The 25,726-nt window shown below is 40.6% G+C and overlaps 1 protein-coding gene and 1 long non-coding RNA gene across 2 annotated transcripts in view; one reads left to right on the top strand and one right to left on the bottom strand.

Annotated features, from left to right (window-relative positions):
• The window catches only part of GMDS (GDP-mannose 4,6-dehydratase), a 550,335-nt gene that overhangs the window by 497,805 nt on the left and 26,804 nt on the right, over window positions 1–25,726 (top strand). The window lies entirely within an intron of this gene.
• The window catches only part of LOC141982666 (uncharacterized), a 40,991-nt gene continuing 37,903 nt past the window's right edge, over window positions 22,639–25,726 (bottom strand). The window contains exon 4 of the long non-coding RNA XR_012638171.1: window positions 22,639–25,547. This is a non-coding gene — a long non-coding RNA (uncharacterized LOC141982666). The remainder of the gene's footprint in view (window positions 25,548–25,726) is intronic.

The raw sequence follows: 25,726 nt of genomic DNA, 5'->3' as shown, positions 1-25,726 counted from the left end.
ACACAGAGAACATGAAACAATGGGTGTTACCATACACACTGTAATGAGAGTGATCAGGTAAGGTGAGCTATTACCAGCAGGAAAGCAGGGGGAAAAAACCTTTTGTAGTGATAATCAAGGTGGGCAATTTCCAGCAGTTGACAAGAACGTCTAAGGAACAGAAGTTACCTACTACAGGACAGGCCCAATAAAGAAAATAACAGAACGCCACTAGCCATCACCTTCAGCCCCCAACTAAAACCTCTCCAATGCATCATCAAGGATCTACAACCTATCCTGAAGGACGACCCATCACTCTCACAGATCTTGGGAGACGGGCCAGTCCTTGCTTATAGACAGCCCCCAACCTGAAGCAAATACTCACCAGCAACCACACACCACGCAACAGAACCACTAACCCAGGAACCTATCCTTGCAACAAAGCCCGTTGCCAACTGTGTCCACATATCTATTCAGCGGACACCATCATAGGGCCTAATCACATCAGCCACACTATCAGAGGCTCGTTCACCTGCACATCTACCAATGTGATATATGCCATCATGTGCCAGCAATGCCCCTCTGCCATGTACATTGGCCAAACTGGACAGTCTCTATGTAAAAGAATAAATGGACACAAATCAGACGTCAAGAATTATAACGTTCAAAAACCAGTGGGAGAACACTTCAATCTCTTTGGTCACTCGATTCCAGACCTAAAAGTGGCAATTCTTCAACAAAAAAACTTCAAAAACAGACTCCAACGAGAGACTGCTGAATTGGAATTAATTTGCAAACTGGATACAATTAACTTAGGCTTGAATAAAGACTGGGAATGGATGGGTCATTACACAAAGTAAAACTATTTCCCCATGTTTATTCCCCATCCCCACCCCTCACTTTTCCTCAGACGTTCTTGTCAACTGCTGGAAATGGCCCACCTTGATTATCACTACAAAAGGTCCTCCCAGCTCTCCTGCTGGTAATAGCTCACTGATCACTCTCATTACAGTGTGTATGGTAACACCCACTGTTTCATGTTCTCTGTGTATATAAATCTCCCCATTGTATTTTCCACTGCATGCAACCGATGAAGTGAGCTCACGAAAGCTTATGCTAAAATAAATTTGTTAGTCTCTAAGGTGCCACAAGTCCTCCTTTTCTTTTTGCGGATACAGACTAACATGGCTGCTACTCTGAAACCTTTATTGCCTGTGTATTTAATTATTGTCCTTTTCTGTGTATGTAAAAACAAAATATAAAAACTGTTTCATCCACTCCCATTGGCTATAACAATCAATATGCCGCATGTAAGATGGGTGTTGGATTGTTTACATAAATTTTGACCTAGGGCCAAAATTAAGCTTCAGAAAAGATTATTATTGCTTTTTTGAGATGTAACCCTACCTTTGTGCACCAGCTCAAAAATATTTGATAACCACTGTCTGCATTTGGCATAAGGACCGCCAACTCAAACAGGAGTTTTGTATTTTTCACTCTTTTTTGGTAAATTCTTGTTTTAACATGAAAGTTATTTTATTTAACCACCATTCATGAATGGGTGCACTAATAACAATTATTATTATTATTGCTATTATACATTTGTTTTGCATTAGGAGATGACAGACTTTGTGGTAGTGCTAATTAACACTTAGGCAGAAGGCAAAGCAGAGCATCTTCTAACAAATTACCACACAATCTTCCATGTTTTACTTTCAATGAATGCCATGGGCCTGATTCTCATCCTCTTTACACCACCATAAGGCCCCAGTCCAGCACTAACATCCATGTTAACAAACCTCTAACTGGAAAGTGATTCCATTGAAGTCAATGGAGTGACACCACATAAAGCCTGTTTAGAATTAGGACCAAAATGTATTTTTGTTTTGTTTTTTAATTTAAAAATTAAATTTCTAAGCAGTATACATCTGCCTCAGAAAGTGCTTCTTAGAGATTTTGTATTGTCTTTTTTAATTGTAAAATTAAAATTTTAAAGGAATTTTAACCTGATTTTTTACACTCTCCTCCTCCTTTTCTGCTTATGACCCCTCCCTAGGAAAAATCACAGGTTCCCTACCTTCCTGCTGCAACCTCAATGTGTCAGCTTTATTATGTATAGACAAATTAAATTAGAATCATAGAAACACAGGACTGGAAAGGATCTTGAGAAGTCATCAAGTTCAGCCCTCTGGTCTGCAGCAAGACCAAACAAACCTAGACCATCCCTGACAGGTGTTTGTCCAGTCTGTTTTTAAAAACTTCCTATGCTGGGGATTCCACAGCTTCCCTTGGAAGCCTATTTTGGAGCTTAACTACCCTTATAGTTCGAAAGTTTTTCCTAGTATCTAACCTAAATATCCCTTGCTGCAGATTAGGTCAATTACTTCTTGTCCTACCCTCAGTGAACATGGAGAATAGGTGATCACGGTCCTCTTTATAACAGCCTTCAATGTATTTGAAGACTGTTATCAGGTCCTCTTCTCCCTCCTCCCTGTACGCATTTTCTCAAGAATAAACATGTCCAGGTTTTTTTAACTTTTCTTCACAGGTCACGTTTTCTAAACCTTTTGTTATTTTTGTTGCTCTCCTTTGGACACTCTCTCCAGTTTGTCCTCATCATTCCTGAAGTGTGGTACCCAGAACTGAACACAGTACTCCAACTGAGGCCTCAGCAGTGCTGAGTAGAGTGGGGCAATTACTTTCCGTGTCTTACATATGACACTCCTGTTAAAACACCCCAGAATGATACTTACCTTTTTCTCAGATACATCACATCGTTGACTCATATTCACATCCTTTTCAGCAGTACCACTACCTAACCAGTTGGTCTCCATTTTGTTGTTTTGCATTTGATTTTTCCTTCCTAACTGAAGCACTTTGCACTTGTCATTATGGAATTTCATCTTCTTGAATTCAGACCAGTTCTCCAATTTGTCAAGATCATTTTGAATTCTTATCCTGTTGTCCGAAGTGCTTGCAACCCCTCCCCGCTTGGTGTCATTCACAAATTTTATAAGCCTACTCTCCACTCCATTATCCAAGACATTAATGAAAATATTTGATAGTACCAGAAGCAAGACTGACCCCTACAGGACCCCACTAGGTAAGCATTTTGACAACGACCAGTTGTGCACCTACCTTATAGTACTTTCATCTAGACCACTAGACCATGTGGGACTGTGTTGAAAGCCTTACTAAAATCAAGATATAGTAAACTGGCTGCTACTTAATCTTTGCACTTGGATTTTTTTAATGTAAAATGAGAATAAATAGAAATTATGTCATTGAAAGATGACAAAAGATAAACTATATCAGAATATACACTGTCATATATTTACTGTATATATGTCTCCAATATAGATAAAAGCACACACTTATATTACTTTATGATCTGGTGAAAGGGTCATTCCATTTGCTGTGTACATGGTACAGCCATGATGAAACTTCCATGATGAAAATCCTGCTTCTGCGTGAGTAGTAGCTGTGTTTGAAAATTTGCAGTACTACCACTAGACCTAGTTCTGTGAGGTGCTCAGTGCCCTCAATCCCCATTGGCTTCACTAGCGATTGAGGACAGTTAATACCTTATAGCAAGTGCTCCGGTCCTCTCAGAAGAAGGCCCTACTGTTAGAAAAATGTCTCCTCCATCACTAAATTCAGCAGTTTTCAATAAGCTAGTGCCAGATTCTTCTCTTTTCAGCCACTGGCTGCCAGCAAGAGAGTGTGAAGAAACATGGTCCCAGTGGGAGCTCTTGGAAGAATTGGGCCACGTTCTTTGATGCCTTATGATTCCTTGGTGCCAACTAGACTGGTACAAAGGAGCCATCGGGTAGGCATAAGGCCCCCAGAGAGCATTCTCCAGGTCAGAGAAAGGAAGGAGCAGAAGAGGGCATGGCTGTGGCATTCTTAGACCTGGGCAATTCTTCATCCCTGCAACACCCATAGGGGCTACTGCAACAGGAGCACTACTTAGGACAGCCTTTGGATGTTCACTGGAGGCTGAATGAGACCCCAGCACCCCCTGTCCCAGAAACTGCATCCACACAGGGATGAATCTGGCTTATTGTGCCTCAGTCAGGCACAATGCCTCCCACAGGCCAAGGGGAAACACCTTTTTAAAAGGGTTCACCCTGCACAGTATAACTCTTAACATTGAATTTGTTTATATAGGAGAAAAGTTGTGTGATATACTAATATTGTGCAATTCATTTTGCGGGGAAGAGGAGGATGACACTTGCTTTATTTTTTACCCCTGAGCCTGTCTTGTCTGTACATTTATAAAAGAAGATAAGCCTGCCACCAAGCTGAAAAGGCTGACACTTCTAGAGGTCATAGGTTGTTTAGAAGGATAAGCTGTGGTCTGCTGATTGACTCATGAGAGTGGGGGTTTGTATTGCAAGGAAGCTGTTGTCAGTTACCCAGACTGAACCAGTGGACTGAAATCATTTTGAGGGCTGCATGTTTGTTGGGAGGGAGCTATGTGGAAATGAGCCTCCTTGTCTAGAATTTCCAAAAGCCCTACAGCTGTGCAATGACAGTCAAGCTCTGAGCAAAAGTCAATTTTAGTGAGGGGGAGAGAAGAGAAGCAGGAAGTGGGGGCGGGGGAGGGGGGGGCCGTAGTTCAGATAAAGGCTGTTCATGGAAATCCATCCTGCCCAGGTTGTGCATAGTTAGTATGAAAACACTTTTTTTTTTTTTTTCCAAAAAAAAAATTTAGGGAACACCTCCGGCCATAGCGTGACCTGCAGATGACTTTTGCCTTTGCAACGGTGGAATGCAGAATAAAGCAAAGAAATGTAGCAATAGGGGAAAAAAGACATCGTAAAATGATCATCTTTGACTACTTTAACCATCTTTTAGGGGGACGTCTGTTGTCTCTAAATATTGGCTTATTTTAAACAAAGGTCTCGATACCTTTATATGATGTTGGATTTCTTTTTTTCTAATCAGTCTAGAAGCACCATGCCAGTATGTTTACATATAATGAACATGTGTATTTAGATTGTAAGCTCTTCAGGGCAGAAACTGTCTTTTCACTGTGTGTTTGTACAGCGCACAGCACAGGGGACCCTGATCCTAATGGGGCCTGGTGGCTACTACTAATACAAATATTAATAATGGTAATAATTTAGAGGCATGTTTTTCAGGGGAGATGCTTTTCGTCTTCTTTTTTCTCTTATCCAATCAACTGGGGTCGGGTCCTTGTGCAAACCTCAGCCATCTGTGTCTGTCTGAAATGGCACTAAGGTCCTTCTGCTTACCATCTTCTTTGATGCAATCCATCCATCACTTTCTCCCATTTCCTTGGGGTCCCTTTCCTACCACCATCTCCTGCCATGCTATTTTCACCAGGTCCCCTTCATTCACCATCTGCATCTGTCCAAATCAGCAAAGCCATGTTTCTTGAATTTTGTCAGACACATCCTGGACTTGGACTTTCATCCTAATACTTTCATTCTGAAATATTTTTCTTCTTGTAACTCCTCTTATAGTGTGAAAACATCTCATCTCAAACACCTGTAGCCATTGAAACTGTCGGCTCTTTATCACCCATGTTTCTGCACCATACAACATTGTGGGGCACTCCATTGTTCTATATGATTGGGCTTTCAGTTTCAGTGGTATACACTTGACATTCACAACCCCTGGAGTTGCTTTTGCAGCTGCAATTTGCACCCTCATATTTTCTCCTACAGATATTAATTTCAGGAATAAATCTGGGTATCTGCACCTCTGAGTATTTGCGCTTGAAATCGGGTAGTTAATTTTTCAGTTGCCCAGTTAGCCACAAATCAATTGAAGGTGCACAAATGTTCTGGGTGAAAATTGCACCTGGAAAAGGAAGGTGCTCCAGATGAAAATACATCCACTGAGTATGTACAACCTCAGATCAAGAACATCATTTCTTGGTGATGCATCTTTCCCTCGGTTTAATGGAGTGCCTTCTGGAACTCTTGCTAGCACAGTGAGTCCCCAGCATGGATAATTGTCTTAATGACGTTACCTTACAGAAAAAGATTTTACCTCATTCTTGTCCTTTTCCCTGACAAGTAAAGAGAACTAGAGAAGGGCTCAAGCCAAAATATGAGATCTGAGTACATCTGCATGTTGGCAAGCTGTAGGTCTCTTCTGATTATAACTGGTCGTTATCTCTGTAATTTGCAAATCATTTTTAACAAACTTGGTTAAGTCACTGAAGCAACTACTAAAACAAGTCTGACACTGAGCTGACAGGGTGTTCCAACTCAGGTGTGAGTTTGGCTTCAAACCGAGCAGGTATGATCCATCTTACTGGAGGGATGGAAAGACAGTTTGTGGGAAAGAACTAGGACCCTTTTTTAATTATAAGAGAATTGGAGTCCCAGGCTATACAACCCTGCTCAGATATCCCACAGTTAGAAAAAGTATATAATAAAAATAAATAAAATAAATAGAAAAGGGGGTTATAGTTAGCAATCAATATAAATTAGAAGTTGTGAAGTGTAGAAAATTGATAAGGGAAGCTAAAGAAGTCAAGAAAAAATTCATGACAGGCAAGACAATAAGGAGGGTTTTTTTAAAAAGTAAATTAGGAACAAAACAAATCCTCCCAATGGTATAAACCCATTATTAGATGGTGTCAATAAAACTGTTAATCGTGCAGAAAAGGCAGAAGTATTCAATAAATATGTTTTTTCTATATCTGGAAAGAAGCAGGATGATGTGCTTGTATCACATGAGGATGATGAAACCTTTCTAGTCCATTAGTGATTGAGGAGGCTGTTAAGCAACATGTACTGCAGAAAAACATTTTTAAATCAGCAGACCTGGATAACTTTCATACAAGAATCCTAAAAGAACTGGATGTGGAGATATTTGGACGGCTGATGTTAATTTTTAGTGGTTAATCTTGGAATACCATGGAAATTCCAGGAGACTGAAGAGCACTATTGTTGTGCCAATATTCAAAAAGGACAAGTGGGATGAACCAAGTAACCATAGGCCAGTTAGCCTGACAGCTCCTGAGCAAAAGAAAAGCTAATATGGGATTCAATTAATAAAGAATGTAAGGATAGGAATATAATTAATTATAGTCATTAATAGCAATAGGAATCTAATTAATGTTAATCAACATGGCTAGGCTTGTCAAACAAACCTGATTTCATTCACTGAGGATATTATACATTTGGTTGATAAAGATAGCTGCATGGATTTAATACACTTAGGATGTTGTAAGGCATTTGGTTTAGTACTACATGACATTTGATTAAAAAATCAGCACTATGAATATCAATAAGGCACATGTTAAATGGTTTAAGAACTGGCTTACTGACATTTCAAAAAGTATTCATCAATCGGGAATCATCATTGAAAGTGGTTGTTTCTAGTGGGGTTGTGCAGGGATGGGTACTAGGCTCAACACTATTCAACATTTTCATCAGTGATCTGGAAGTAAATGTAATGCTGATAAAATTTGCAGATGAACAAATACTGGTGGAGTGGTAAATAATGATGAAAACAGGACAGTCACAGTGATCTGGATCACTTGGTAAACTGGGCCCAGTCACCCAAAATACATTTTAGTACAGCCAAATTCAAACTTGTACATCTAGGAACCAGGAATGCAGGGCATACCTACAGCATGGGGGACTGTGTCCTGGAAAGCAGTGACTCTTAAAAGGCTTTATGGATTATAGCAGACAAACAACTCAACAGGAGCTCCCAGTGCAATGCTGTAGCAAAAAGGGATAATGCCATTCTTGACTTTATAAACAGGGGAGTAGTGGGTAGAAATAGGGTGGCGATTTTACTTCTATATAGGTGAGACCAATGCAAAATACTGTGTCCAGTTCTGGTGTCCTAATTTAAAAATGGATGTTGAAAATTTGGAGAGAGTGCAGAAAAGACCCACAAAAATGATTTGAGGTTGGGGGAAATACCTTACATTGATTGACTTAAAGAGCTCAATCTGTTTAGCTTATCAAAAAGAAGATTGAGAGGTGACTTTTATTGCAGTGTATAAATACCATCCCAGGGAGAAAATACTGGGTGCTAAAGGGGTCTTCACTCTCGGGGAGAAAGACATAGCAAGTGCAAACAGCTGGAAGCTAAAGCCCAGACAAATTCAAATGGGAACTAAGGCACAATTTTTGAATCATGATTAATAGTTGGAACAAACACCCAAGGGAACAAACACCCAAGAGACCATCTCTTGAGGTCTTCAGGTCAAAACTGGATGCCTTTCTGGCCTTTATCCTTTAGACAAATGAAGTTATGCTTTAGTTAAACACAAGTTACTGGACTCAATGTAGGAATAACTGGGTGGCTTTTATGGGCCAGTGATAAACAGGAGTCAGACTTGGTGAACTAATGGTTTGTCTGGCCTTAAACTCTATGAATAAAAGAAAAGACTAGTGATCACTGGACTGTCCAAATGTGCTATGGGTGACATCCTGGCCCCATTGAAGTCAATAGCAAAACTCTCCTTACCTTTACTGGGGCCAGGATTTCACCATGTGATCTGCTCATACTAGTTTATATAGCAGAGTTTTAGCTCAGGACCAATTTTCACTGAGTTACTTTTCATAATTTTCTGATACAAAAAATGTTTTCTTCATATAATAATTAAATATAGTTGGTGTTTCATAGATCGGCTGATATTGTTAATTAGCCCATTGTTTTAAATGAGAGTAATAGCAACCACCTCTCTCTTTTTAGCCTGCTAATCCTCATGGTTGCTTTATAGCTGTAAGGAATCATAATTGAGGTGTCAAGTATCAGGTGGTAGCCGTGTTAATCTGTATCCACAAAAACAGCAAGGAGTCTGGTAGCACCTTAAAGACTAACAGATTTATTTGGGCATAAGCTTTCATAGGTAAAAAACCACTTCTTCAGATACATGGAGTGAAAATACAGATGCAGGCATTATTATACTGACGCATGAAGAGAAGGGAGTTACCTCACAAGTGGAGAACCCGTGTTGACAGGGCCAATTGGATCAGGGTGGATGTAGTCCACACCCAATAATAGATGAGGAGGTGTTAATTCCAGGAGAGGCAAAGCTGCTTTTGTAATGAGCCAGCCACACCCAGTCCCTATTCAGGCCTAAATTAATGGTGTTAAATTTGCAAATGAATTTTAGTTCTGCTGTTTCTCTTTGAAGTCTGGTTCTGAAGTTTTTTTGTTCAAGTATAGCTACTTTTAAATCTGTTATAGAATGTCCAGGAAGATGGAAGTGTTCTCCTACTGGCTTTTGTATGTTACCATTCCTGATGTCCGATTTGTGTCCATTTCTTCTTTTACGTAGGGACTGTCCGGTTTGGCCAATGTACATGGCAGAGGGACATTGCTGGCACATGATGGCATATATCATATTAGTAGACGTGCAGGCGAACGAGCCTTTGATGGTGTGGCTGATCTGATTAGGGCCTCTGATGGTGTCACTAGAGTAGATATGGGGACAGAGTAGGCAACGAGGTTCGCTACAGGGATTGGTTCCTGGGTTAGTGTTTCTGTGGTGTGATGTGTAGTTGCTGGTGAGTATTTGCTTCAGGTTGGGGGGCTGTCTGTAAGCGAGGACTGGCCTGCCTCCCAAGGTCTGTGAGAGTGAGGGATCGTTTTCCAGGCAATGTCCCTCTGCCATGTACATTGGCCAAACCGGACAGTCCCTACGTAAAAGAAGAAATGGACACAAATCGGACATCAGAAATGGTAACATACAAAAGCCAGTAGGAGAACACTTCAACTTTCCTGGACATTCTATAACAGATTTAAAAGTAGCTATGCTTGAACAAAAAAACTTCAGAAACAGACTTCAAAGAGAAACAGCAGAATTAAAATTCATTTGCAAATTTAACACCATTAATTTGGGCCTGAATAGGGACTGGGAGTGGCTGGCTCATTACAAAAGCAGCTTTGCCTCTCCTGGAATTAACACCTCCTCATCTATTATTGGGTGTGGACTACATCCACCCTGATCCAATTGGCCCTGTCAACACGGGTTCTCCACTTGTGAGGTAACTCCATTCTCTTCATGTGTCAGTATAATAATGCCTGCATCTGTGTAACTTTCACTCCATGCATCTGAAGAAGTTTTTTTTTACCCACCAAAGCTTAGGCCCAAATAAATCTGTTAGTCTTTAAGGTGCCACTGGACTCCTTGTTATAATTGAGGTGTGATTTAATTTAACAGTGATCTGCCTTTACTAATATGAACATTATCGGGGGCAATGGAGTGGCTACCCTTCATGAATCCTTCCTCTGCACAAGCTATTCCCTTGAATTAAGATGTGAATGGCCTCCAGACTTCCTGTGCCTCCTGTATATTTGGTAAGGTATCATTTAGGGGGTGGATCTTGTTAAAAGTTGAGTCCCCAACTGTCCATATCCAAGAACCTCTACAGGAATGATGGCTTAGGGAGGCCCATGTGATCTGATCCTAGTGAGTCCCCATGTCTGGATCTGCCACACTTGGGGGTAGGAGGGCCCCTTAAACAAGAGGTTGCTAACAGATTCCTCCACACACACACCAAATTTTCTTTTATGGGCAGCAGTTGCAACAACAGGGAGCAGATTGTACTGGACAGTCTACTGTAACGGCTGCACCTTGATCCTCCCATGACATCAAAGCTACTGCATGGAAATGAGAGAGAATTAGAAAATACAGAGGCTTTATTTTTTAACACTTAAAATGTCTCTCCTCAAATTTTGCTCCTCCCCATTGAAAACACTTCTTTATAGTTTGAGCATAACTACACTTTAAAAAGCTGCTCCCTTTCACCTGAGGATTTGTATTTCTGTACTGGTTGAAACCATCTCTTCATAGTATATCTAGTTAAGTTTTTTTTTAAGTGATTTGGAATTTGCTGCATGAAAACCACCCTATAAATTTAAGATATTGTATCATTAAGAACAGCAGCATTACCAGATGCTAACACTGATCCTATTGCCATAGTGTTCATAGACATAGAGGGATATATTCTGTTCTGCTTAAGATGTATTTATGCATCTCCTATCAATGCAAACAGAAAACACACACAAGAAGCAACTGTAATGTTTTTAATTTTATCCTGAGTCTACATCTTAGAGGGCCCAATCCAAATAGAAAGACTCCCTTTCACTTCAGTGGTCTGTGGATCAGGCTCTAAAAGTTTAAATAATGCTGAAAACTCTGTCTGTCTGTATATTACAATGAGCTGAGTGAGGTAGGGTGGGAAGGGGAGGGGTATTAGGAACAAACCATTGAGATCTAAATCTAGGACACGTTAACAAAGAAAATGACAGTGTCTCTTGTCAGACTTAAGCTTCCAATAGATTGCTTAATAAATGGCAGTAAGAGCAAAGTGAAATGGGGAGACTTAATGCTTAGCTATCTGTGGAGGGGCGGAGGGCAACAGGGGATGGTACAATTGAGCATCACTCAGCTCACACAAAAAATTGGTTGAGAAAGAGCTCACCAAAGCCTTCTTTCCCTGAACGGATATTTATAGACTAAGGGTCTGTTCTGTCTCTCCCATTCCTGTAGGGAAAAATGAACAGAGATGCTTTCAATCAGGCAGGCTATTTGACCAAGTCTTCTTTAAATGTTGGTTTTAGTTTTCATCGTTTTAATGTGTATTTCACTAACCAGCATAAATGACTCCACTTTGATTTGAATCACAACACTGCTCAGTTTCAAATCCTAGCGTACACATTTCTTCTGGATTATGTGCAGTTATGCACCAGATATTTCTTTCCTGACATTTTCTTCCCGCCATGGTATACTCACATTTGTTTAGTTTAATGAAAATCAGATGACATTGCTGCTAGAAGTGACTGAGGTAATGTGTCAGGTAATTTAACTCTTACACAATATTCTCTTTCTTTAATTACTTAATACTGGTGGGAGGTTTTTGGTTGTTGGTTAGTTTTGTACAGTTACGTACATGCATCTCCTTGCTGCCTCAGATTTGTAAAGCGTGAAGCAAGTTAGCTTTTTAATTTATGTAGTGAACTAAGACATGGTTTGCATAAATATCAGTGGGGACTGAAGTTGTTCAGTCTTGTTTAATTCACGTCCTCGCTGCAATACTGGCAGTAGTTTTGAATGACTCATCTGCTATAATATATTAACCAAAGACAACACAATTCTTCCACTTCAAAATGCCTGGCCATTAGTAGATTGGAGGTTTGATTGTTGTTCTTTATTATTGTTATTATTCTTTATTATTTATTTATTCTTTCCTGTGTTTTCTAATTAAAGACCAAGGGTTTGCTCGTGCAAAGCACTCCCACTAAAATCGTTGGGACTATTCACTTACTTACTTTGCTGGATCGGGGCCAGAGTACTGAGCAGCTGGCAGGATTGAGACCCAAATCCTGTTCACCTGTCTCATTCATTACTGGTATTTTGTCAGTCTACACAGTGCAGAAATGGTATTTTATCATTCTGCACATAAGGACAGAAGATAATAAATCTAGATGGTCTAGATAATACTTAGTCCTGCCTCAGTACAGGGGACTAGACTAGATGACGTAATGAGGTCCCTTCCAGTCTGATGTTTCTACGATTCTGTCCTTGGATTGTGTTTATTTCATGATCGTTCCCTACTTCTTTGGAACTATTGTGAATAAGTGCATAATGGGGGGCGGAGGATTCAGTTTAGCGTCTCTTATAGTTAACCACGTGGTAGGGTACACGTGCTGCTATGGAGAAACATTTGCTGGGGTTAATCAAGATATCCTGAAGGTGAAAGAGCTCAGGATTTATTAGAACTTACCCTTACTCTAAACTGGAATGATAAAGAGACTATAGAGTTTCTAGAGGGAATACAGGTTAATCTAGGATATATAGCTTTGGTTTTTTAAAAAAATTACTTTTTATTGTTTTGGGGGGGGGGTGTTCAATCAATCAGTCTTTAGGAGCAACAATTTGAGATGAACACAAATCTGTCACATTTAAAAAAAATACAAAACTATTTTAGCCTAGTTCCCAGCTCTTCTTGTGCTGACATTCTACAACCTGATTTTCAGAAAGGACTGTCACCATCAATTTTTCTGTTTTAAAGGACTTTAATTCTTTCAGCATGTTCATATGGTTTTATAAAGCCCCAGATACATGGCAAATCCCCTTGGTGTTGTAAGACAAGATTGCTGTTAAAAAATGTTTAGGCTTAGTCAGCTTCTTCTCACCACTGAACTCATGAGGGACTCTAGGAAATGGTGTTTATACTAAGCTTAAATTGATAGGGCAAGTTTAATGCAATCAGGTCAAAGGTACAACTGCTTAGCTAGTCTCATCAACCACTCAGGTTTCAGCATCAGTTTATAAGTAAAGGCCTGTAATGATAACATCTGGCTGCTAGCGCATGGGCTGCATTTTGTGTGCTGTGATTGAATGTAATTTAATGGTGGGGAGGAGCAAATTTAGGGGCAGCTTCATTGCTGAATTATGATTCCAGATAGATAAACTAGGACTGACAGACTTTGATCAAAATCTCAGTATTGCTATCAATTCATTTGATAAAGAGCCTTTCTTCAGCACACCCCAGGACAGAGATTGCTCATGCACCACCCCCACAGAGCAACTGAGCATGATCCATCCCCTCACAGTGCCTCCTTGTGAGTGGAGCGTGCATGCCTCATCCCCAGAGAAGACCTCAGTGTGTTCTAGCCCAGGGCTAAAGGGATGAAGCTGGACTTTCCCTATAATTAATGCTGCAGGCTGGGATGGAGTCAGACACTGGAACTCAGAGCAGGGGACCTGTCGCTCCTGCGCTATCAATGACCCCCATCTGAGGACAAAAATGGATTGGGGAGAGTGAAAGGAATAGACTGGGAAAAGGAATTTGGTGAAACTGTGGGACTGAAGAGGGTGCAGAGAAACTGGGACTGGCTGGATAAGAAGACTGGGACTAGGAACTAACGTGGTGGAAATTAGGGCAAAGGGGGAGGGGACAAAGAGCTGGGTGTGTGGGCAGAACTGGAACTAGCTGGGCAAAGAGCATGGGACAAGGAGCCAGGTCAGGAGGACTGAGGCAAGAAGCCAGGGAGAGCGTGGGAAGAGACTGAGATTGGATGAGGAGTCCAGGGAGAGAGACTAGGGCTAGGAACCAGGGGATGGAGGAGGAGAAGGAAAGATCAAATGAGGTGCTTGGAGGAGAAAACTGGGACTGGCTGGGCAAGGAGACTGGGTGTGGGAAAGGAAAGAGTCTGGGAGCTGATGGATGATTGGGACTCAGGCAATGAGTCTAGGACTGGCTGGGCAAGGAGACTGGGCCTGGGATGAGAAACCTGAGAAGTGGAGACTGGGTCTGGGTTGAAAAGGAGAATGGTACTGGGACCAGGAGCCAGAGTTGGGGAGAAAATAGGACTGGGACTGGATGGGATGTTAGGAATGAGGCAGAAAGGGTCAGGCTTCAGGGAAGCAGGCAGAAGAGTCTCTGTCCACTAGAGAACACGCCCCTCCATAGCATGGAATGAAACCCAAGATTCCTGAGTCTCACCATTCCTCTGCCATCAACAAATCTCACCCCTCTTTAGTGATGTTCCACATAGAAGATGACAGCCTATTACTGCTATCAGTTATTCCATTAACTCAAGTGGCAGAGAACTTTGCAGTGGATCTAAAGATTTCAGCCTTTCCACTGACCCACTGGGGTGTCTGTATGATGACACATCATAGCATTTCTGTTTTTTCAGTGTCCTTTTTTTTAATATAGAAAATTACATACCAAAAAATTACTTTAAAAGAATATTATTAAGGTCACTCAGGCAAACTTAATTCTGACATTTCCTCTCATGTGAGTACTTGACTTTGCAATCTTAATGTTCTTTTAAATATAAGTGGTTTGTTTTGGGGGTGGTTAAGTGTAGCACACACACACTTTTCAAGACGGTACAAACTGACATGTAGGCGCAGTGTCTTTCTGAACTTCTCAGTCATAGTTCAGCACTTAGATTCATATGCTCCCCTTAGTCTGTGTGTACAACTCTCTCACATACAACCGATTTATGCCACAAATTGAAGGGGCTTGTTTTGGCTGTTAAAGAGATCTGTATCTACCATCTAAGATCCTTTTCTGTGCTTAACCGTGTCCAGGGCAGATGGGTTTCCTCTTTATCATATATTCTAAAAAAGAAACTGCTTATTTCAGGGCTCTTCCAGGTTATACCTTGAACATCCAAGGTGACTATAAAACAGGGATTTTTAGCTGACTGGTATATTTTCATTGAAATATGGGTAGTGATGAAGGTAGATGACAATTTCTTAGCCAGCCACTTGGGGAGAGTGAAAGGAATAGATTGGGACAAGGAATTTGGTGAAACTGTGGGACTGGAGAGGGTGAAGAGAAACTAGTGTCTGTGCTGGAGGTCAGTCTACTCTATAGGATCATAATGGTCCCTTCTAGCCGTAAAAAGTCTTTTAAATCTAATATGCTGCATATGTGACTATTTTAAAGAACGCTTACAGAACACTTTTGTTTGTTTCACTTTAAAATTTAAATTCAAGTCAGCATTAACATATTATACTGGGATTGTGTTGTTAAACTCTTTTTAAAAATGATCAGGAGATTCCAGGGATAAGTATGGATTTACTCTTCTATAACCATTTTCACAAACTTCCTGTAGATGGTAAGACATGCTGTTCTTTGTGGCTGGATGAACCACTAGGTACAATAGGTCAGTGTTTAGGGCTCCTGGTTCTAGGGTCAGATACACCTTGGGCCTGGAAAGCACAAGAAATATATTGCCTCCAATGAGGCAGTCTGGTTCTCAAGGGGCTACTGAATCGGACTGGCACCACCTGCCCACCACAGCTGAGATCTGTGCACCATCCCAGACCCAGTGCCACTCCTGTTGTTCCTGCAGGCCAAAGGGAGGAAGGGATCCTGGCTCACAGCTGTCACTGCCACTTACTGCCATCATCTAAAATGAGGGCTCTGAACATCACCCCTCGAAGTGTGTGTAGGTGGGTGAGGACATTAGGAGGTGGAACTGAAAGTAGCCACATATTGAACATACTTAGGGCACTGAGTTGCCTTCATTCAACCTTGATGCTCTTGAAATCTTATGTGACACAAAGTTTACCCTTGTATGTGTATTTGTGTGTGTCTTGCCCTCTGTCTGTCTGTCTGGTAGCATTTGTATGTGGATTGTTCTCATATTTGTTTGAGGATGCTAAGTATGGGATGTTTCCACTTCAATTTTATTAATCAGCATATATGGAATGTGGGTGGGGGTGTCTATGAAAATAGTCAAATTTTTGGGACTTTTCATCTGAGGATCTCTGTGTGCTTTTCAAACATTCATTAAGTAAACTTCACAATATGCCTGTTATGTCAGTATAGTTATATCACTGTTTTCCAGAAGGGAAAAGCAAGGGTCAGAGAAGTTAGGAAACTTGCCCAAGGTCACATGCAAGTCAGTGGTAGAAGCAGACTCCTATTCCTGTGCTCCAATCATGAGGCTACTCTCCCCCACTTCTTGTTTGTGATTTACATCCTAGTGTAAGACTAGCTATAATTCATGATCTGGGATAGGATTTCCACCTCTGCTATTTTTGTAAGCTTGAAATATATGGGGTTTATGTTTGTAATTACAGGTCTTCTAATAAAATACTTACTAATTGCACTGTAAATAGTCAGCCAAGGGTTGGCTCACATTTTTTCCACTTCTTTTGGATTGCCTCGATTGTTTTTCAGTGCCGAGATTAGCCCATTTATGTTCCTTCTCTTGCAGATGGGATGGAACCCTTTTAAAGCAATAATGAGTATACATCATACTGCTAGAAGTATAAACTGCCTTTGAACATATTAGCAAAAGCTAAACTACCAACTGTTAATTCAATGAATCATACTCTGCACAGGAGTGTTTTATATATATATGAAAATCCAACTGTATATGTATATGGAGGGCGTATATTTATACACCACATGTGTAAGATATAAATGATCCCGATGAATACTGCTGAAGTAAATTATGTTAATACCCTAGTTAGAACTATTTTAACATTAGTTTCTAAATGTTTTTGTTATACTGTAGATTGGATGTCGGCAAGATAAAGGAACCTGGACTCTTAAGTGCAACCTCTGCACTACAGTGCAACTCTGTGGGGATGTTCAAAATTAAACATTTGGTTTAAGCATTAAACATTAAAGTTTTCCTTTTAATTCCGAGGCCTGTGTTAAAGCAGAATGGGAAATGGTTTACAGTATCTCCCAGTGTGGCGGGTTGCCACACTGATATTGTCAGAAATTACATAATTTTCATTTCTTTTTGTAAGACTATCACCAACAATAGAAGGCTTAAAAATTCTAAATGTAATTACAAAAATATATTTTAAAGTAGGCTTATAGTGTGTTCCTGGTAATAGGTGCGCCTTACCTTTAAAACATAGATTTATGGGGGGGGCTCGGCCTTTGAGAGTAGGGAGCTTGTTTTAATGAGTGACTTACTCAATGGAAGCTCCCACTGCCACCACCCATTCATACTAGACATGATAGATATCAAAAGACCTATCACCAAAGGATGTTATTGGCTCTTCATTCACCTGCACTGCTCAGCCAGAGTTGCTAGCTGCTTTGTGGCAGACAGTCTACAATGTGCATCAGGCTGCTGGCACTCTGTAGATGAGAACCTAGTCCTCTGGTCTCCCTGCTAGCTCCTTTACTACTCTCTGCACTCTGAGTGTCTCTTGCCGTACATTGGAACAAGAAGAGGAGACAGCCTCCATACCTGATCTGCCACCAACAATATTTGGCCCCATTCTCATGACTTTAATACTTTGGTATGTTGGGGGAAGGTAGTCAACCTGACTGTATCCTCGTATGTAGAGGTGGTGTGACAAGACTCCTAGAGGGAAGAGGGAGTCCTAGTGGGGAGGGCAAGAAACCATATAGCAGATGAGAATAAGGGAAATTCCAAGGTGAGAGGGAGGGTGGAAAACACCCCAGTGAATGAAAAAGGGAGGTGACTCTGAAGGGAAAAGAAAGTCAGTGCACCCTAGTGGGAGGAAGAGAATAGAGAAGCAAGAGATTGTGAATAGAGCAAACACCAGGGGTGGGAAAGAGGGAGAGAGGTAGGAAAAAAGGCAAGAGGGAGAGATTTAGATGGGGAAAGGGCAGAAGGAAAAGAGCCAGGTATGCAAAGAAGGAAAGAAAAAATCTGAATGAAGATAAGGAGAGATCAGGCCTTAAGAGAAGAAAGGAGTAGTAAGTAAGGTTTTACTATTTTGTGGGGTTTAGTGAAAGGTTTGGTACTGGAGTGGAATGTAATCAAATGTAAAAAAAAAAAAAAAAAAAAAGCCGCACAGCACGTTTGCTTTTATACAGTAAATCAGGGGGCATGATTCTAAAGAACAAAATGGAGGTTGGGAGACCTGGCTCAACATGTGGGATGGCCATAGGAGACCATATGAGAGATGGAAGATACCTTGTTCTGGTTTAATTTGATGTTTACCGTATGGATTCTAGCTTATATTGACCTATATGGCCAAAATCCTCTGCTGTGAGTGGGAGTGTACCCCACAAATGGCAGGGAGGAGTGCAAAGGTGAATTTAAACCATCTTTACATTCCCCTGACTCTGCGATAGCTATGTGTCTGAAGGCTGCTGTAACTTATTTACAGCTTCCAAGGGCCTCAAGGGGCCATGATGGCAGGTGGAATGCAGGAGAGTTCTGGGAACGCTTCTCAATGTGCCAGATCCCCTCTGCTGGCCATTCTGCTGTTTATCACACCAGTTTAGCAGCATACTAATTTCCATGCCAACTAGTTGTGATGTCACAGAGGGTTATGACTTGGCATGTAAAATAAGCAACAGGAGATGAACTTTTAAGAACCTAGGAATTGCCACACCAGATCAGACAAGTGCTCCGGCTAGTTCAGTGCAAGAAATCCAATAGTGAGCAATACCTCTTTTCAGGGTTGGGCCCATTTATCAATGGTGGAAGCTGTCTCTCTAATCAGTCATGCAAAATGCTAAAAGCTGAACCCCAGACTGCATTTTATTTTTATTATTTATTTATACTTGTGGAAAGATGTTGATGTAGTGAGCCAGGAGCACCCCAAATTTGTTCAATCCTTATTATAAAAAAACCAGCTACAGAATTCAGCACCCGTAGTCCTTTAGAACACTGAAACTTGCGTTAGGGAAACTGCAGTATTTTGGGTGATTACGGTAGACTGTCGTAGTCGTAGTATCTTAAGAAGGGAGTTGAGGATTGTTTTGACAGCTTAACAGGAGCCTGAGGGCAACTGCACCTAATTTGCATTAAATGGAACACATTGCAGCCCCCTTCCTTCTTCCTACAAAGGTGTGCCCCATAGAAACTACAGGTGCCAACATGCAGTGATCTAGTTTAATCCGAACAGAGAGGTCGGGACCTGTGTAATCTTCACAGTCCGCACCTCCCTGTTAAAGATGTGGCTGACTGCAAGCCTACTGCTGTTGTACTCCACGAAACAAGGACTTACAAAAAATGTGCAACCAATAGAGTTAACTTTCATCTCACACCAGTTCAAAAGGAGAAGCCTCTCATTGTCACTCTCCTTTCATAGTTGTCTGCTCTAGGCCAGTTCCGTCACTGATATTTAGCATAGCAAATAAAAGGGGGAAATGACTGTCACAGCAGGGTATTGACCTCTAGGGGTTATTTTATGTGCTACGATGTTGAAATTGTTACCCATCATCATTAAATAGACATTAAAAACTCATAGCAACCTCTTTCATGTACCAAATGAGCAAGTAATTTAACGCTGTTATTTAGTTGTGTGTGTGTGTGTGTGTACACAAATGCATGCATACAGCTGTTTGTCCTTATGAGCAGATAGTTGTGTATATGTATGTACAGCTGCATTTTCAGGGTTTGATTTATGATGTATTCAAGAAATCAAATTTAAAAGAATGACTCTTGAGAAAATTGTCTTTGTTTCATATACACTTGTTTTTCACTCTGCTGATCATACATAGATGATGTTTCAACTCGGTATAGAGCTACTTGTAAAAAGCAGTATTTGTAGTTCTAAACTATTGGAACTTCAGCTCAAGAACATGAATCTCCTCTTGGTATAAATTAGTGTGTGTAAATATTCCCTGAAATCTTTTAGTATTGTAATACTAAGGCTTTTGAATTGTTGATACCGTGAGAAAGAGATGCATCTAACACGTACAAGTACTTTAAATCACTTCAGCATAATTCATGAGCTAATGAACATTGAATACAGGCTATTCATTTTCATTATATTCGCAGCTTATGTTCAGCCAACCTGAGAAGTGAAATAGAAATATGTTAAAACATGCTTGTATCATTTTACTGCCTTGATGACATTTATTTGTACGACTGTACCCTCATAACAGAGGATGTAATTTGCCTTCACTCTTCTTCTTAATGTAGAACATGCAGCTGGCGGGTTAGAATTTTTCTTTCCAGCGGAAGTACGAAAGCTACAGTAAACTTTTCTAAATACAACAATAATGGAATAAGTGTAAGCGTTGCTTTTTACAGAGAACTTTATGAAAATCAAACTTTTCCACAAATTTTTAAGATGACTTTTTGGGGGGAAGAGGATACAGAAGGGTGACTTTTAGAGCTTATGAAACAATGGAACTAATAAGACTGGCTACTATATATCAAGGTATCTTGAAGTCTTATCCCTTGCATGCTTCTCTGTAAAATTCAGTCAGTGTCTCTTAATCGAACCATACTTCTTCACTCTGGTTCTTTAATTTAACATAGGATGTCAGACATGCCCGATTGTGGGGTGGTTTGGTAATTGTGACAAACATCCACTGATAAGGCAAAATTCACTAAATTCATATTCACCCTTTTCATTGGACAAAGATTTCAACTCACTGACCAGCCCCCGCTGCCTTTCATATTTGTTTTAACTTGGAAGTTAGAAATGTTAGTAAACTAAATTAAGTCCTTACATTCTTAACAGATCAATTTTAAAAAACTTGCCTTAGCAAATATACAAGCAGTTATTTTTATTAGGGTACTTACAGTGTGTGATGAAATGAAACATGTATTCCATATCATAATGACTTGTGTCACACCTTGCTGCGTCAGATTACCATGCCATTCAAAGTATTTGGGGTTTAACACAATAAAATTGCCAAAATTTAAAAGGAAATGTTTATTTTCTTGTTCATATATAATAATTCATACTACAGTAGTAGTTCTCTGTAAGATGAATCTGGCAAACTGACGGTATATTCTTTTTGCACCAGAATATAACCACATTTTGATAGTAGATAAATGCAATTGTATTTAAGTGATATACCATAGCTGTCTTTCAAATTTAACTTATATTTTAGACATATATCTGATAGTATTTTAGCTATAGTTATCTAAAACAATTGAAGATATACTACTGCCAATTGGCATCATAGGATACATCCACACTGCAACAACAACAAAAAAGGTGTTTTCTTAACTTGGGTTCGCTAACCCACATTGGCTAACTCAGGTTAAAATGGCAGTGAAGATGGCAATTCAGCTTTTAGCTCAGGTTAGCAGCTCAAGTTCAAACCCAGGCTACCCTGTGGATTTCAACTCAACCTGCTGACTGATAGGTACCTTGCAAGTAAAATATGTTTCTAAAATGGTAGGCCAAATTCCACCTTGATTGAAGCCCATTGGCTTGATTCTGCAGATGGCCAAATTTAACCATTTATTAAAAAGTTTGGAGATGGGGAAGCATTTGGAATTGGATATGGAAAACTCTGAGTTAGGATGAGATCTGAAAACATTAGCTCAGTGGACTCATGATATTTAAAATACTTGGCTAGATTCACCCCTCAGTTTATGCCAGTTTCAGAGGATGCAAATACTGGCGAAGGGTAATAGCTACAGAAAATCTATCAGGGAAAGAAGTTGTAGCACAAGAAAGTGGCCACAATCTCCCTTGCAAGAGTTGGGGGACGCGGGGCGGGGGGGGGACTGTGTAATTCCTGCATAGCCCATAAGTGAGCAGTGCTGACTAGGAAGGGGAAATGACCGTCACCCGAGTGACTGGGAAGTGCACAGATTTAGCTCTGGCCTTCCCTCAAAAGCTTCCGCCCTCAGAACTCTCATGCATCTCTTTGGGGAATTGAAGCTGCTTTCCCATACACACACCCAGCAGGAACTCTGAGGTCAGGTGACAGTGCTAACACCATCTGCCCTTCCTTAGGTTGAATACCTGAAAGGGCTTTGCTGGCATAGGGAGGCTTAATGTACACTTCCCTCCACCAACTTCAGTTCATCTGACTCACTCTTTACTCCTCATTAAAAATAGGTTTCTTTAGAGGGTTTTTGTTTTGTTTGTTCAGTTCAGTATTATAATGATGCAATGGTATTAGACACCCTAAGGTGTGATTATACTGTGAGAGGTTATTTCAAGGCCAGCAACATGCCCTACATGCAACACTATCTTGTGGTATCATCACATATTACTGTTCCTTATTGCTTAAATATTTTGAGATGTGCATCATGCTTTGGCAATGCATGTCAGTCTTTTGAGACATAAGAATAAAGATTGCTAGGGCTAAACTGAATAACACAGAGCTTTACATCCCAATGGAACCAAAAATCCTTTATTCATCACCCTGAAATGCAGCCACCTCAGGGGTGGAACACAGCAGCCATATAACAACATATACTGACATTTCACATGTGTTTAGAAAAGAAAGTTAATATGTTGTGACCTGATTTCCCTCAGATAATTTGTATATCTTCAAATTAATCCTTGTTCAAACTAAGTTTTAGGAAGAATGGCATAACTGCACACATTGGGACAAATCCTGACTTTACACTGATGCCAACAGGGATGCAAATGGAATTATACCTGCATCAAACCAGAATCAGGCCCCTCCTGTTGGTAACACTCAAAGTAGGAAGATAGATCTGATTACTTCTGTCTTCTTATTTGACATAACTACTTAGCGGGGAAGGAGAGCTAATAACGGACAACGCCAAGAAGGCTGAGGTGTTTAATGCCTGTTATGCACCAGTCTTCACTAAAAAGGTTAAATGTGAGCAGATGCTTAACACAATTGATATTAACAACAAGGAGGAAGGATCAGAACAGGTTTAAGGATATTTAGATAAGTTGGATGTGTTCAAGTTGGCAGGGCCTGACAAAATTCACTCTAGGGTACTTAAGGAACTAGCTGAAGCAATATTGGAACCATTAGCAAAGATCTTCAGGAACTCGTGGAGGATGGGTGAGGTCTCAGAGGACTGGAGAAGGACAAACATGATACCGTCTTTAAAAGGGGAACAAAGAGCACCTAGAAAATTATAGACCAGTCAGTCTAACTTTGATACCAGGAAAGATACGGGAACAAGTTATTAAACAATCTATTTGTAAGCACCTGGATGATCATAAGATAAATAATGACCAGTGTGGGTTGGCTGAGAAGAAATCCTTCCAAACCAAACTCATTTCCTTCTTTCACAGGGAGTGAAAGAATAGATTGGGGGAAAAGTGTGCCCCTTTAAGGGCCAGGCTGGAGCCTACAGCCTGGGGATAATCCAGGAGACCCTGCCCCTGTCTGAGCTATTTAAACAAAGGAAGAGGCAGCTGAGGGGAGTTAGAAACCCAGGCAGGCTGCAGTGGTGTATGATTTCTCTCTCAGGCACCAGGAGACAAGCCTAACCTGACTCTCAGACTTGAGTTTGTGGACTTTTGGGGAGCTCTTACCAGGGTCCTGATAAATAGTCTTATGATTCCTGTCCTGAAACCTTATTGAAAGGGGACATGCTATTTAGCTAATGCATGCTAGCTTCTCCTTGCCCTGGGTGGTTAAAGTGAATCTATTGCTGCTCCACTTGGGGAAATTCAGGTGGAGAATGCCTGCAGCACCACTTCAAGTCACAAGGAGGGAGTTTACTAGCATAATAGATAGGAGGAAGCAGTAGAAGTCATGTATCTTGATTTTAGTAAGGCTTTTGACACAGTCCCACATGATAGTCTCATAAGCAAACTAGGGAAGTGTGGTCTAGGTGAAATTTACTATAAGGTGGGTTCACAACTAGTTGAAAGAACATACTCAAAGAGTAGTTATCAGTGGTTCGCTGTCAAACTGGGAGGATGTATCTAGTGGGGTTCCACAGGGCTCAGTCCTGGCCCCAGAACTATTCAGTATTTTCATTGATGACTTGGATAAGAGGGTGAGGAGTACACTTATAAAATTTGGGATGACACCAAGATGGGAAGAGTTGCAAGCACTTTGGAGGACTGGATTAGAATTCAAAAAGACCTTGCTAAATTGGAGAATTGGTCTGAAATCAACAAGATGGACTTCAATAACAACAAATGCGGTAGGAAAAATCAAACCCACAACTACAAAATGGGCTAGGCAGTAGTGTTGCTGAAAAGGATGTGGGTGTTATAGGGGATCACAAATTGAACATGAATCAGCAATATGATGTGATTGTGAAAAAGGCTGATATTCTCGGGTGTACTAATAGGAGTGTTGTATGTAAGACATGAGCGGCGATTGTTCTGCGCCACTTGGCACTGCTGAGGCCGCAGCTACAATACTGTGTCCAGTTTCGAGACAGAAAAGATATGGACAAATTGGAGAGAGTCCAGAGGAGAGCAATAAAAATTATAAAAGATTCAGGAAACTTGACTTTATAGGAAAGGTTAAAAAAACTGGATACGTTTAGTCTTCAGAAAAGAAGACCCGGGGAGGTGGGGGTGTGGGGCTGTGAACAATCTTCAGCTACGTTAAGGGCTGTAATAAAGGTTTGTGATCAATTTTTTTTCCATGTCCACTGTCAGCAGAACAAGAAGTAATCGACTTAACCTGCAGGATGGGAGATTTAGGTTAGATATGAGGAAAAGCTTTGTAATTATAGGGGTAAGTAAGTTCTGGAATAGGTTACCAAGGGAGGTTGTGAAATCCCTATCATTGGAGATTTTTAAGAACAGGTTAGACAAACACCTGTCAGCGATGGTGTAGGTATACAGGTGATGGAGTGTTGGAAGTCCTTCAACATTGCTGATTGCATCACTTTATTAAACAGTCAATGCAGCTGGTGAAACCTATGGAAAGAATGTGTGAATGATTTTAAGGGTTTCCCGACCATTGACAAAGAAGGGAAACGCATTGTTCAGGTGGCCAGGCGAGTGGGTGGTGATGGCTTCGTCGACATCCTTGAAGAATGAATTGACAGCCATAGAGAAACAATGACTAACGAAGAGTTAGAGGAACTGATAAAATCATCTACAGAAGACGAAGATGATGACGACGAACAGGAAGAGCCAGGAAGTTGGAATCTTCATAAATTTGCTGAAGTGTTCCAAGCAGCGAAACACTTGAATGATTTAATTTCTGAATATGACCCTCTATGGAACGAAGCCTCAAAATCACACATAGTATTACGGACGATTTGAGACCTATCAAGAAATGTTTGAGCAGCTCAAGAGACAACAGCGACAATTGCCGATCACCATGTTTTTCAAGGAAAGACATCCAGCAGCAGATGAGCCTATGCAATCAACTTCTCAAGCTGAACGAGAGCTGAACCAGAGCCAACCACTTTGTGTACGACTCGCTCTCTGTCACCTCCATCTCCTGGATCGACATCAAGCATTGACGACCCCCTGTAATTACCCCCTGTAATTAAAAATACAGTACTGTAAAATTATATTTTGCATATGTACGCTTTATTATATACTGTACATTACTGTATACATTATACATGTATACATATTACTGTATAGGGTTGTACAGTATACACAAAACCATGTACAGTATACTGTACTTTATGGGCGATTTAAGGGATTTTCAAGGGT

This window comes from Natator depressus, chromosome 2 (assembly GCF_965152275.1).
Source record: "Natator depressus isolate rNatDep1 chromosome 2, rNatDep2.hap1, whole genome shotgun sequence".
NCBI classification, from domain to species: Eukaryota; Metazoa; Chordata; order Testudines; family Cheloniidae; genus Natator; species Natator depressus.
The sequence above is the reverse complement of the archived record's forward strand: the minus strand, read 5'-3'. Positions and strand labels throughout refer to the sequence as shown.